We start from the raw sequence: 14,400 nt of genomic DNA, 5'->3' as shown, positions 1-14,400 counted from the left end.
CTTCTTCAAGTACACTTTACTTGTTTCACAACTTGAAAGAGAAGTTCTATAATTTTTGTTGCCACCCGTTATCATATTAATTTTCAAGGATTCATGAAGAAAAATGTTAAACTTTTAATGACCAATAACCTATGTTCTTAGGAACAGTAATACAAAATTTCTATTATTCATATTATTGAAATGAAAGCTAATCTGTTTTCGATATCCTTCCATAATTTCGCTCATAGTGTAGCAATCAAAAATCTGACCGCCCTAAATAAAGCTTAGTTCATTTAGAAATGGGACACTTTGTTTTGATGATGGATCATTTCCCAGTAATCGTATATTCAAAATGTTGACAGCATTTCGCTGCCTATCAAATAATTATCCGACTTATTCTTTTTTTAATTTTAAATTAACGCGTTTTTTTAATATTAACGATGCAAGAGAAAAAGAAAAAAAACAAAATGGTGCACAGTTTCCTTCAAAATCCATCAGAATCAAATCGATAGCAGGCGAAACAGTTGATTATTCAAAAAATTCTGTGCGTGAGTGGTGGAAAAGCATGCAAACACTGTTGAAAATGTCCACAAAACTCAAATCATGCGTTGGACTGAAGCACATGATCGGAAACTACGGTTAAGGGCCATCATGGAAGTGAAGGCTCATACAATAATTTTCAATTTTGAATAAGCGAAAACTGATATGACCCACAGTTTTTTCTCGGATAAGCTTAAGTCATTACAACCTTCGTAAAAAATAAAATGATTTGCCAAGATTCTGCTCCTGAAGAAAACAAAAAAAAAATATTCAAAACGGGAACTTTGGTTCTCGCTGTTTTCAAAAGCCTCAAAGAGTAATATTGTATGTACCCTTCTCAACCTACGATCTATACCAACCGATTTTACTTTAAGTGCAATTTTATGATGGTTTTGTTCCGTTTTTGTCAGCTTTTGGTTCTGAGATAATTGTAGAAAAAAGTAATATTTCGCAGGGACAAACTAACGTACGCTCTCTTAATAATGATGTTTCGACTTCAGTTAGAAAACGGCCAGTTTTACTTGAACGGGTTTGCGTCGCCCGAAAATGTGTTTTATAATAGCGCAAATTCGTACCAAAACGATCGATGTTCATACTTTCTTCCGATCTGGGCTACAATGAACAATTTCTAATGATTACAAATAGCCATGATTCTTGCTTTGGACTATTAAATTTACAATTTGTGCCAACATGTTCCCACAACTGACAAACAGTGGCAGCACAAGTGCCCAACACGTGTCCTTCTCGAGTAGTTAAATATTTACCATCTCGATCTCATAGCGACTGATTGATGATGATGAATCACTCACTCCATTCTCAGTCGCATCTTCGGGTGAATGAACTTCCTTCATGTTGCGGGAAGTTTCAAACTGTGGGAAACTGGAGTTACTAAACAAATCGTCACCCTGCTTAAGTTGCAACTTGCAACACATGACTCATAATTAGACGACGATAGTTTTTTTTTTTTTTGAGGGACATATGGCAAACGTGAGCCTCATCAGCAGGACCAAATGTATGAATGGATCGTTCGGAAGTACTCCTCATGAATGAAAACCAGGATCTACTAAATAGTGACAAAGGCAATGACGATCATAGTGGTGACGTGACGATAGCTGATGCAAACCTTATGGGAGTTATTTCGGTTGATACATTTGGTGCAATGAACTCTCCCCGGTCAACTGCAAGGATTTATGAGCCATTCGTATGCGCGGTGGCATCGGGCTGGGACACCTTAGAGGTGTTTCATTTTGCGTTACGTTGATTTCCCATTCTGATGAAATCATACGAAATAATCGGAGAGGGCTGGCTTTATCGACACCTACACATTTTGGATCATGATCATGAAGGTATGCAGCTATACTATCCCTTTTTGCATATGAGTCCCATGTGCTGGCCCAAAATTGTAATATGTCTGAGGTTTTGGGGGCTCAACCTTCAAATAATAGCCTTAGGGTAGGGTTGCCATCCGTCCCGCAAAAGCGGGACATGTCCCGCTTTTCAAGAGAATGTCCCGCCCGTCCCGCCAATCCCGCTTTTTTCTCAAAATGTCTCGCTTTTTATTCTGAGAAAAGTTTTGTAGTGAATTCAACTCTCTTCGGATTACCACTTCAAAATAATTGGTTCGTGCTTGATGAAAACGCTTCTTAGAAAATCTCTCTTCGATCATATAACTTCTGTAATTTTTTTTATTCTTTTTTTTTATCCATTTATGATTTTGAAAACTAGAAATAATTCTACTTAAAGATCATGACATTCACCGATAAGGTTGTAAAAATTAAATAGGTAACACTTTTTGAAGTTTCACTGGCTTACATTGGAAAAACCTTAGCTTCAATTTAAATTTATTGGTTCAACACAACAAATGATTCAAACCTTATTTTTATGTTTTGTTTTTCAAAATAAGCAGCATATTTTTTATACAAAACAAGAGCAAATAACTCGTTTAGTTTCTAGCATTTAAGGTTGCCAGAATATTTACCAGACATATCCGGACCGGACGAATCCGGGTAATTTTACCTAAAAAGCTGGCAAAACCCGGGCTTCAAATTTCAAAATTTTCAACCCAAAATCCGGGCAATATCCGAGCAAATTTGGTCAAAACCACGGAATTGTATATTGAAAAATAAAAAAGAATACATTCCAAAATATATTTTAACATCAAAACACATCAGCAGGTCTTAAATTGTATTTTAGGCTTCCAAGAAATTGTTCATGATTGTTTATATTAACCTTGTTCCAAAAATAAATCGTTGCAAATTTTTTTAACTCATTTAAGTTTTTTTCTGAGATGTTGAAATAAATCGAATAAATCAGTGCAAAATCCAGGATTTATTCCATAGTACTTTGAAATATACAAGGTAGGCTATTCCGCTCTCTTTCAACGTATTGGTAAGAGGCCCCAAAAAATAGTTATGGAAAAAACTGGCAAATGTATGGAATTTTTCAGAAAATCATTTTTTTCTTAAAACTGACAATCATTAAAATTATGAGAAAAATATGCATTGATGCATTTGAATGCAACGAACGATATTTGGCTTTTCAAAATCGCTTAAAGTAATATGCAACGGGCTTTTGGTCGATTTAAAACTAAAATTTGATGATTATTTTGCCTTGTGTGGTCTTTTTCATGTGCAGTTTGAACAAAAATTCAAACAAATTGATTTTTTATCACAGAAATATGAAGTATTTTACATCGTTATCAAATTTTGAATATAGAAAGAAGAAAATATTTAATTTTTTGCTCTCAAAAAAGAGGGACGGTGAAGAAAATTTCTTTTGAATGCTCATTATTTATGGTTCAGAACCGAAAATCCAAAGCAAAAAATAGTTTCCGATGAGCCTAAAGAATCAATCTTTAATCTGAGGCCCTTTTCAGAGGAATCGAATGGCTATTGCCGGAGAAATTAATAATTTTGATTGCCATTCTATATAAAACTGCCAAATATTCATAACTATTTTTGTTGGTATGCAAGCATGCTGTGTACATACACGGAGCTTTCAAGTGAGGTTAAGCGCAATGGCCTACCTGTTATTTTCCATGTACTATGGATTTATTCTACGAAATCCGGGCAACCGGGCCAGACCGAACTTTTCCTAAATTTTGTGTCAAATATCCGGGGCAAGTCCGAGTAAAACTGGGCAATCTGGTAAGCTTATTTTAGCATTACCATAACAATCTGGTTCTGTTGAGCGTTCTTTGAGCACGTTCTAGCGATGTTAATGTTTTCCGATTGAAGAAAATATTATGTAAGTTGCTTCCAAATGATGATGGCTCCAGATGTTTCTCCGAAATCCTAGCAGAATCCCTTGAATGTATAGCAAATTCCGGATAAAATAGAATAGGACTTTTGAGAGAAAAAAATAACATTTCCAATCTAATGGCAGATGATCAAAAACGGCTGTTTAAAAATATATAAACTTTCTTCAAATTTCTGATTTTTAATTCCTCTGAACTATAACATTTTCGACTTAACGTTTCGCAGTATACAAAGATGAAAGTTTTATTGAAAATTCAATTTCTTAAACAAATTTCAGTTATCCATATTTTATTACTTTCTAAGAACTATTTTAGCTGAAGAAACATATAAATATGTTTAGGAATTATCATAGAAGTTATGTTTCTTAGAGTTTCTAAAATGTCCCGCTTTTTTCGGCGATGTCCCACTTTTTTTCGTGAAATGTCCCGCTTTTTTTTCTGAAAGTATCTGGTAAGCCTACCTTAGGGTGTAGGAAACAAAATTTTATATGACGGCGACTCAGAAAAATGACGTTTAGAAGTCGCACCGGTTTGATTTTTGAAAACTCATTTCAACACTTTTTCCTAATATCGTTCTCAGATTTTGAAAATGTTTTAAAACATGTCTCTTATATTTTTTAAATTTTCTTCATAATGTAAGTTTTAAATTAAAAATTTTTTAGACAGTTTTGGACTCCTATTTTGTTTGTTTATTGCGTTTATTGCGCAATATTACGCAAAAACAAACTCAAAAAATGCGGTTCTGGTTATGTAATTACATTGGCGATGCAATGTTTGATACAAATATGATAAGTATTTTTCTGAAACTAAATCTAGAAATTTTGCGCTAATGCTTGTGTGTATTTTCGTTTCCTTTCACCCGTCTTCGTAAGCGAAATGGCTTTGAGATATTACTACTCACTGCGCCCCTCTGCCCAGCAAGAATTTGTGCTGACTTTTCAAGATTCAGAAAGTTGCAATATGATTTACTGCCTAAATCTTATTTTAAGATACTAAGAATCCAGTGCAAAACCGATTTTTGGTGTTAGAATAGTCTCAGAAAATGCAGATTGATAATAATTTCTAAAAAGAACTTCCTTTGAGTAGTCGTCAGAAAGTCTGTGTTTCGTGTTTTATAAATCTAAAGATGCAAAACTGTCACAAATTACGTCAACTTTTCAATTAACTTTTCGAAAATTTTCTATTAGAGCAAGTTCACTCGTGTTGGAAAAAAGTGGTAGAAATTATGTTATTTTTAGCACATTTTGAAATATTTCCCATGCAAAAACATTTTCAAGATCTGTGGCCTTCAAATTTTTTAACAACACGTGTTGTAGTTTCGCATGCTGTGATGCAAAAATAGCAATATTTCTATCACATACGACTGAAAATTTTCCCAACACCAGTGTACTTGCTCTTATGACTGGAACAGCTTTGGCGGTTGATTCAATAAACACTACGGTTTTACACAACTTTTTTACACTTTTCGTGACCATGATCATAAGAAATTAAAATAAAAATCCATGTGTGAAACATATACAGGGTCCAGCAATTGAATTGCTACATTATTTCAACAGTAATTATTTCGTTGTACACGGAATAGTATTGAACGACCCCTCGTCGCTTTGTTTACATTAAGTCTTAGCTATCATTGGATGTAAGTGTTACTTTTGTAATCAGGTGTTATCCGGAAAAATGGATCTCGAACAGAAACGTAGCGCTGAGGTTGCCTTGTTCCTAGCTGGCAAACGGCAGAAGGACATATAGTTAGTGAGCTGTCCGATATAAGTGTGTGCAGAGGTTTTGTATACCGTACAGTTAAAAGATACCTGGAGACCGGAAGTGCCGAAAAACGGTATGGTGGGGGACGCCGACCTACTGTGGTGACACCTGCCATGGCGAAGATTGTCAAGAAGCGCCTCAAGAGAAATCTTCGTCGTAGTGCCTAAATTGGCAGAGGATCTCAACAATATCGGATCGAAGTCTCCGTCGGATCCTGAAAGATAAACTTCAGACCAAGCACTACACGATCCAAAAGATTCAAGACCTTACGATGAAGCAGAAACGAGAACGGGTAAAAAAAACGAAGGCGCTGCTGAAGAGGGCCGCGGAAGGAAGGTTGAAGAATATCGTGTTTACCGACGAGAAAGTCTTCACCGTACAGCAGTTCGTGAATAAGCAGAACGACAGAGTTTATTTGCCAGACAGATCACGAAGCCATGCCCACTTGCTGACGGCCACCCGGCGACAGAAACCAGCATCGCTGATGGTTTGGGCCTGAATCACCCGTGATGGCCGGACTCCGCTGGTTTTTGTTCCTGAAGGAGTGAAGATCAACCAAAATACATATCTGGAACTAGTTATACAGAATGTCGTCGAACCGTGGGCACGTCGACATTTTGGTTCCAGTGATTGGGTTTTCCAACAGGACTCGGCGCCGGCTCACAAAGCGAAGAAAACCCAACTTTGGATTGCGCAACATTTTCCAGGGTTCATTTCGAGCTCCGAGTGGCCGGCGAGTTCGCCAGACCTGGTCTCTATGGACTTCGCTGTTTGGAGTATGTTGGAGGCCGAAGTCTGCTCTAAGAAACATGAAGGAGTGGAGGTCCTGAAGCCACATCTCGTGGCAGCCTGGGATAAAATACCACAAGAACACCTGCGGCAGGCCTCATACGATGCGTTCCTCGACCGTCTGCGGCGAGTGGTTAAACTCAAGGGCGAACAAGTCGAACTTTACCAGTGAATTTTGGAAAAGTAATTTGTTTTCAAGAGAAATTGAATGAATTGTTGTTTTGATCAATTTATATCGGTATCGAATTTTGAATACGGCGAATGCGCCAACATCACTGTTTCGAGAAAAACGCGTTCAAAGTTTGACAGCTCCGTAAGCTCCCAGCAAAAATTTTATTTTGTTTTCTCTGTTTCTCGAAAACCAAATATCCTTAAGTTAACATTGTGCATTCAAAATTTGAAGCTCTGAACGTACTTTATCACCCAGCTGATAACTCCATTTGTTTACATTTGGCACATTCGCCCTATTCAAAATTTACTACCGATATGTTTATTTCAATGTAGCATTTCAATTGGCGGACCCTGTAGCTTCTAACTCCAGCTTTCTCAGGCAATTACATTTTTTTACCGAAGCATGTATTTTCATGAACAATTCTTCGACTTTGAATAACTTTGAAATATATTATTGTAGCTGAATATAGTCAAAGAATCATATTTGTGTCACGTTACACGCTTTCCAAAAATATAATGTTTATAAAAATAAAAGTTGAGAAACACGAAACTTTAGCGGCAAAATGTTTGGGGTCCTTGACGGCCAAAAATTTGGGATCACCCCCTCAAAAACATGAAAATTTTGATCGGCCATATCTCAGCCATCTTATGCCATTTTGGAATTCATTTGATCTCATTCAAGAGATCATGAGCAAAACCTTCTTTGTATGTTTTTGACAAATGTTAATATTGAGTTTATACAACTTAAATTTAGCTTAAAGTTGGTACATTTTTCAAAACTGAATTTTAAATTAAAATCCGGTTATCTCAGGGTGGGGTGGACCAAATTTCAAAATTCGAGTTGCATTCGCATCCTTTTTTCATACTTATTAAAATACATGTGTACAATATACTTAAAATATATAAAATAGCTACTTAAGTCATCGTCCAAAAGTTTATGTTTTTTTTAAAGCAATAATGATATAAAAGAAAACAAAAAATTTACCATCTGAAACTTATTGTTTTTTAAAGAATAGAGGTAATAGTAAGAGGAAATATTTTGTTGCGTCGCAAATTCTTTAATAAGAGTATGAATATGATGAAAAGGTAACTTATTTTAAACTTATTTTTATAAAATGGCACATGTCGTAGAAAAGTGAATGTGAATGTATTTCATAAATTTTGTAAACCCCTATACTTTTTAAGGAAATAGATTGGTTTTTAAGTAGTAAATTCCGTTTAAAAACTGATTTGATTTCTCCGTGTGAATTTAGATGAGAAAATTAATTTATGGTTCCTCGTTGGTTTTAGCCATACAACTACAATGGTTCCAAAATTTACATTACCTGCTCCTTAATATTTCATCTGAACATATTTGATGAATTTTTATTTGAAACCGGAGTACAAATTTTCGGAATTCCATCTGACCGAACTAAGCCTCAGAAGCATGTTTTCGAGAGACTTCAGATGAATGTACAACTCATTCCTTAAAGAGACAAAATTTATGAATTGTAAGGACCAGAATCAGTAGTTTTTAATCCAAGAAACTAAAAGGCGTCAATCATATTCGCTTTTTTGGTTTTGTAAATGATTCAGTAAAAGATTAAAATTCTGTTACTTCAAAATTCGTTAGATCGAACAAAATATTCGTTAATAAGCTCACCAAAGAATCTAAATGTTAAATTCTAGTATACATTAGAATTAGGTTTCCAGATTGCCCGGTGTTATCCGGGTATGCCCGGATATTTGATACAAAATTTGGGAAGAGTTAGGCCCGGTCCGGTTACCGGATTTCATTAGAAATGCCCTGATTTATTTACTTTATTTGGTAAATCAAACAAAATAAACAACAAACGCCTCCAAAACGAAATTTTTTGAGAAAATTTTATAGAAATAATCATTAAAAGTTTTTTTTTTGGAAGTCTAAAATACGATTCAAAATCTGTCGATGATATCTCATGAACAATTTTTGGATTCTATTTTTTTTGTCTTGAATTTTGTTGAGTAATTTCTAGGTTTTAAGAAAATTTCGTGACTTTTAAAATGAACTGCCCAGATTTTGCCAGGTTTTAATATGAAATGGCCCGGTTTGTCCGGCCCGGATACGTGCTGAAAAATTCTGGCAACCTTACATTAGAAGATAAGCCCCAAAACTCGTAAATATGCTACGCATTAATTTAAAGTTCATTGAAAATAATTCTTTTTTCGAACCATTTCAATATTTAAAGATTCGTCGATTCAAGAAATCTCTCTAAGGTTAAAAAAAACTAATCTCTGACTAAACATTATATGCAGATATCGACCCGTGATCGGAGTTCCAATTTTAATTGCTTATGTGTAACTTGTTATTTCAATTACCTATGTGCTTAATTAGTTGTTGTTCACAATTAAAGCTAAGACATTTCGTTACTTAAATAAAAAATAAGATGAAAGTTAAACGGGATAGTCTCATATTTCTACTAGCTAGTTCTCGGTAACAACTGGACTAAATAATTTCAACATTTTTGAGTTGCTCGAAATAGAAATTTGAAGTTTTTAAAAAATGGTTTAAGTGTAAGTTTCACAAGTTTTCAGTTATTTTTGAGCGCTGAAGGCACTTGAGGCACTGAAATATATTAACTGAGCAGGTGAGCCAATAATTCCCAATTTCTAGTAAGAATTCCCGACCTTTTCCCGAATTTTCCTGATGAATTTTAAACCCCGACTTTTTTCTGCATCTCTCTACTTTCCCGAATGTGTGGCCACCCTGAATATGGAGCATTTCAATCAATAGTTTGAAAGGATTTTTTTCGAATTATCCACAGTTTAAAAGCCAAGAGATATTTTTACTGCATTTCAGACTGCACATTACAGGAAGTCTACAATTTTGGGAAAACTAGTAAACCATGCCAAGATCGAGTACATTTACCCTAATTACGATATAGATAGGTTCATCCATTTTATCCATTTTTGAAACACTAGAAAGAAGCATGTCAAGATTTCAAACTTTTTGAAGACTCAATGAAGCAACATGTGGCTTCGTATGCAGCAGAGAGTTAAAATTAACGTAACGTAACGTTAACACCATTTATTTGAATCTAAAAATGCCGATATTTAAGTTTCTCAAAATCGTTTCGCATTGAAATGGGCTCATTGGAAAGCTAGTTATTTCAGGGTCATTTAACAATTTTTTTAATTTGTTTTCTTAGCTCAGTAGCAATCAGCATATAATATTATTGCTTTTATCTACATGAGCGAAAACAAACATTTATCGTCCACAGCTGAAAATCCCAAATTTAAATCATGATCATTAGATAAAACCGTTTGAAAATCAATATTCACAGTTCAAATCTGGCGTCTTATAATAACCATGGCAGTGCTTAAATTTTGCGATTTAAGTAACAGTAACATTTATGTAGAAAACACTTTTTTTAGTGGAGGCAGGGCCGGATTAAGCCATCGGGAGGCCCGGGGCAATTTTTCTCGGGGGGCCCCTATGATTCGATTTTTTTTCATATGCTTTCCCAGAGAATACGTAACATTTTAACCGTACAAAAGAACTGAAGATGAGTTCAGTATACTGTCTTTGAAAAGGCATGTTGTCTGCTTAAATGATAGTTTCTGGAATCTTCAAATAAAAATTGTTAATTAATCAAGTGCAAACATTGCGGACGTTAGAAATTTCTCAAAAACGAAAGCTTCGATTTGAACTGCGAAATGCAATATTTAATTCTATTTTTTATATCCTTATCACCAACTAAAATTCTCTGATTTAGAAAAAAAATGACCAGATAGATATTTTGAATGATTTTCGTTTCATCATTGATCGTCTGGTTTGTGCTTTATTGAAAGATATTTACCAAATGACAATTGGGAAGTATGATGAATATTTGAAACATAGAATACAAAATTAACAAAATGATTGATTTCACATTCTATAGAGATACAGATATAAGAGTTTAAGAATTTAAAACTAATAATCAGGTTATATTCAGAACCACAATTCAGTGTCTCTAATCTAAATCATAAATTCAAATCAAGTTTTGAGGAACAAAATATAAATTGAATAAAAAAAGGGATTCGAAGTTACAATCAGAGCCAAAGCAAGAATTGCACCAAATATGAATTTCAATTTTAACTCTTTGAAATCCATGAAAAAAATCTTTGCATCCCAGTTTATGAATATGATTATCATCAGATAAAAAAAAAGTGATCAAATTGTTATTCTGATTGTGACAACAGTTTCAAACGATGCCCTCTAAGCCAAAGGGGTAAAAGTGCAAAATAATTGATTGATAAAAAACCAGAATTGAAATTAAACACAGAATGAGTTAAGTACCTTAAACAAAGATCCCGAGTTCTAAAAATTCAGAAAAACCATGAAACTGAACTTCAGTAAGTGAAGAAACAACATAGGACTAGAAAATCTCAATGAATTGAGTTTGGAAAAAGGTAAGATCAAAAACATAGAAACATTGATGTTAAGAGATTCACTCAATGATATTAGCAACTCAACTATGAGATCGTTTTTATTATAATTAAAGAATGATAATTTCGAAAATGATATGCTGAATTCAGGATATTTACTTGTGTCAAATCAATTGAAAATGTTTAGAAACGAATTTCAAGTCTAAGACAGAAATTGGGACTGAACTGTCGATTGGTCCAATTTAAGTAACTACAGTTCTTTTTTTTTAGATTTTATTTTTAAAAATAAGTAGAAAAAGGGTTTAGAATTTAAAAACCAACGAAAATTTCAATAGTAATGATTGAAAAGTGAAAAGTTATAATAATACCCGGTATCAACCCCCCAATGTTTATCATAAAGCTTCTCTGTTCTCTCTTAGCACTGTTGGCCAGTTTTGACGAAATTAGCTGCTTTTTTGGAAAGTTAACGTAATAATAAACAAATTTATTTTGCAATACGTTTGTATGTAATGAAAATGTGGAGATATTTTTTCTTAATTTTAACTTTTCTGTGCAGAATATCCTGACTGATGTGTTTCAATGGAAAAAAATGAAAGTTTGAGATGTTTGCCTTCTGTTCTTCCTTATTTATGAAGATTTATTTTCAAACTCAGTTTACATTATTTTTGGTCAGATTTTGGGTTGAAAACTTTGAATTTCAATACCAATATTTTGATATTTTCAGCCCGCAAAATTCGGGAGATCTTTTCTGCTTACTCTAGGGGGCCCCTTATGTAAGAAAAAAACTATTTATTATATGTAAGAAAAAAACTAATTCTAATTTCTAGTCTTGAATTCTTTTCATAGATTTCAAGAAATTGAAGTAGTATGATTAAAGTAATGTTGAAATATTTTTTTCCTCGGGGGGCCCCCCTGAGCCGGGGGGCCCGGGGCAATTGCCCCTTTTGCCCCCCCCCCTTAATCCGGCCTTGAGTGGAGGGAATTTCAAATCCATACTCTTAGCCTTTCCAGTTGATTCAGTTTTATCCCTCCGATGCACAGCTGGGCCAGTTAAATTCAAGTGTAACCAAAATTCAAAATGTGTTCAAAGAGGAACTCTTTGGAATTCGGAATTGTTTTCGAGAGGTGAAACCATACCTACGTATTTCATTTTCAATCCTTAGATTTGACACAACTAACCAAAGAAAGACACATTTGAACGATGCATATAAAACAAAAATGATCACAGCGGATGTTAATTACATTGGGTCTGCCATCGAAAACACTATTGCTTATCAATGCGTTTTCCCCATCATGTGATTTTGCATAATCAAATTTCTTAAAATCGAGGACTTCGAAAAAATTGTTGAGCGAATCTTTCGTGATTTACATAGGAGTATTCAACATATCGTATAGCTTCTGGATAAAAAGTTATCACTCTTTAATACACGTGATATACAACCGGAAAAAAATTCTATCACTTTTCTGAAACAAAAAACAACTTTTTGATTCCCCGAACCCATTTCACCGGAACATCGTTTCCATTTCCTTCTAGATTTTCTCCCTACACTGATATCACGACTCACACGACTGATAGCCTTTCTTGAGGCACTGTGAAATCTTGTACTTTTTGTTTCCGATTCCACTTCCACACTGTCGTCGTCGTCGTCGATTTTATTTTTCCAATTAAACTAATCCATCATCGATGTCCCATTATCGATTGCTTTTCTGATAACAAATTGGTAATCAGCACGACGACCACTTCACACTTTGTCGATGGTTTCCTTTCCCCTTTTCGCAGAGGTTCTTATCTTCATTGACATGTATTTTAACAACTCGCGCATACAGATTTGCGCTGTTTGTTGGTGGCCCATCACAGCCAATCAATCTTGCGCCTATTATGGATGTGTAAATACTTATGAACGAGGAGAGTATGATATCAATGGCACAGCACACATGGTTTAGCAGCAGCAGCACTTTTCCCCACTTTTCCACCCACGCCTCTGGCACTGATAACAACCCATGAACAAATTCCTGCAGCCACAGCGATATAAATTTCTTAACAGCCGCCGTTTAACCACATATCAAACATACAGTTGTCGATTGTATTACTACTGTACTTGAGCTTATAGCACTGTTTGTTAAATTGCATCTAAACCATAACATTCTAGCACTTTCTTCAAGAACGTTTGGGATATCCTAATAAAACGATAAACTTTTTCCACGGCAATTATAACAAGTTCGAATTGTTTGACAAACATCACTCGCTCAAGTCGTTGAGCTAAATACCAACTGGCAAAAGCTCTTATCACCTTTTGAGGGACACCAGCTTAAACGATCATCTGCCAATCAAAAACATCTGTCCACTGATAACTAGATATCGATCTACCTTCTCAAAAATTCCGCCAATTCCAAGGGATGGTTCTAACTACGCGCGACTATTCCCGGTGCCGATCCGTCAAAGACTGGTGGTGTTCCGTCTATGCAAGCATGACCAAATCATAAGTTATCAACCATTCGACAACCAGACGACGACGACGATAGCAGGGAAGTGTCGCGTCACACTTGCAGTAGTCCTTCTAACTATGCATGTGATATAGGTTTATCTTTGATGCGCAACAACGAGCAATCGATCCAGTCCAGGCACGCGCGTTCTTCAGTTGTGGTGACTGGTAGAGAATGGCTTAAGGAAGAAACAGTACTCAGATCCGTGATGCTGATTCATTCAGAATCATTCAGAGTAATTCAGAATCAGTGCGCAAAAATCGTGAATTCTTGGAAAATTTATCTTTTTTTTTCGGATAAACTACCAAACGTTAAATATAATTTTTACATTATCTACTACACCCCCAAAAATCAGATTCTACTCCTATAACGAACTTCCTCGGAGGTGCAATTATCGGTATAAGATTCTATGCCGGACCGGCATTGACATACTTTCTTTTTTTTCCTTTTTTTTCAGGGATTTTGAATCAAGTTGGTTTATTCATACGGAAGTGGAGCGTTTCATGTGTGTTTCTTTTGTAGATACATTTTTGTATTTCTCCCTGATGTTATCTTTTCTGTATCTTTATCTTTGGGTTTTTTTTATTTGCTCGAATGATTTCAAAGTAGTCGATGATTCCTTTGAATTCAGCCACAGTTTTTGAAAGACCTAAATACTAGTATTTCACTAACAACTAGCTAGCGTCCTCAGTGGGTTATGGACTGAAGAAAGTGTATCATTTCCTTCCCTTAAATTGTCCAAACTAGGTAACTCTGAATTCAGAGCTACCTTTAGAACCTTTACGTAAACTTTAGATTGCAAGTTCTCGGACCATTGGATGGCCCAAGCGTTATGTATTTTGTTCTTTATGTAGAGCATTGCGCAGACGCGATCCTATGGGAGGGGGGGGTGATAACCCCCCCCCCCCTACGCCCCCCCCCCCCCCCAAGCGGGAAAAATCCGTTAAAAAAACGAAAATGCTTGAATTTCTTAAAAATTTAGAACTTTTCCTAGTTGGTATACCCTTGAATTTTCAAAATTTTCCACTCCGTGG

General features: G+C 35.2%; 1 protein-coding gene across 3 annotated transcripts in view; it reads right to left on the bottom strand.

Annotated features, from left to right (window-relative positions):
- The window catches only part of LOC129743963 (phosphatidylinositol phosphatase PTPRQ), a 57,963-nt gene extending 44,574 nt beyond the window's left edge, over window positions 1–13,389 (bottom strand). The window contains exon 1 of one of the 3 annotated variants that reach the window (XM_055736219.1): window positions 13,251–13,389. The gene's annotated coding sequence lies outside the window, so the exon portion shown is untranslated. Of the gene's footprint in view, window positions 1–12,447; window positions 12,703–13,173 lie in introns of those variants that run through there. The other 2 variants (XM_055736220.1, XM_055736221.1) reach the window with 2 other exon arrangements.
- Between the last annotated feature and the right edge of the window lie 1,011 nt (window positions 13,390–14,400).

The sequence above is a fragment of the Uranotaenia lowii genome, chromosome 2 (genome assembly GCF_029784155.1).
Source record: "Uranotaenia lowii strain MFRU-FL chromosome 2, ASM2978415v1, whole genome shotgun sequence".
NCBI classification, from domain to species: Eukaryota; Metazoa; Arthropoda; class Insecta; order Diptera; family Culicidae; genus Uranotaenia; species Uranotaenia lowii.
This window is presented reverse-complemented; position numbering and strand designations above follow the sequence as displayed.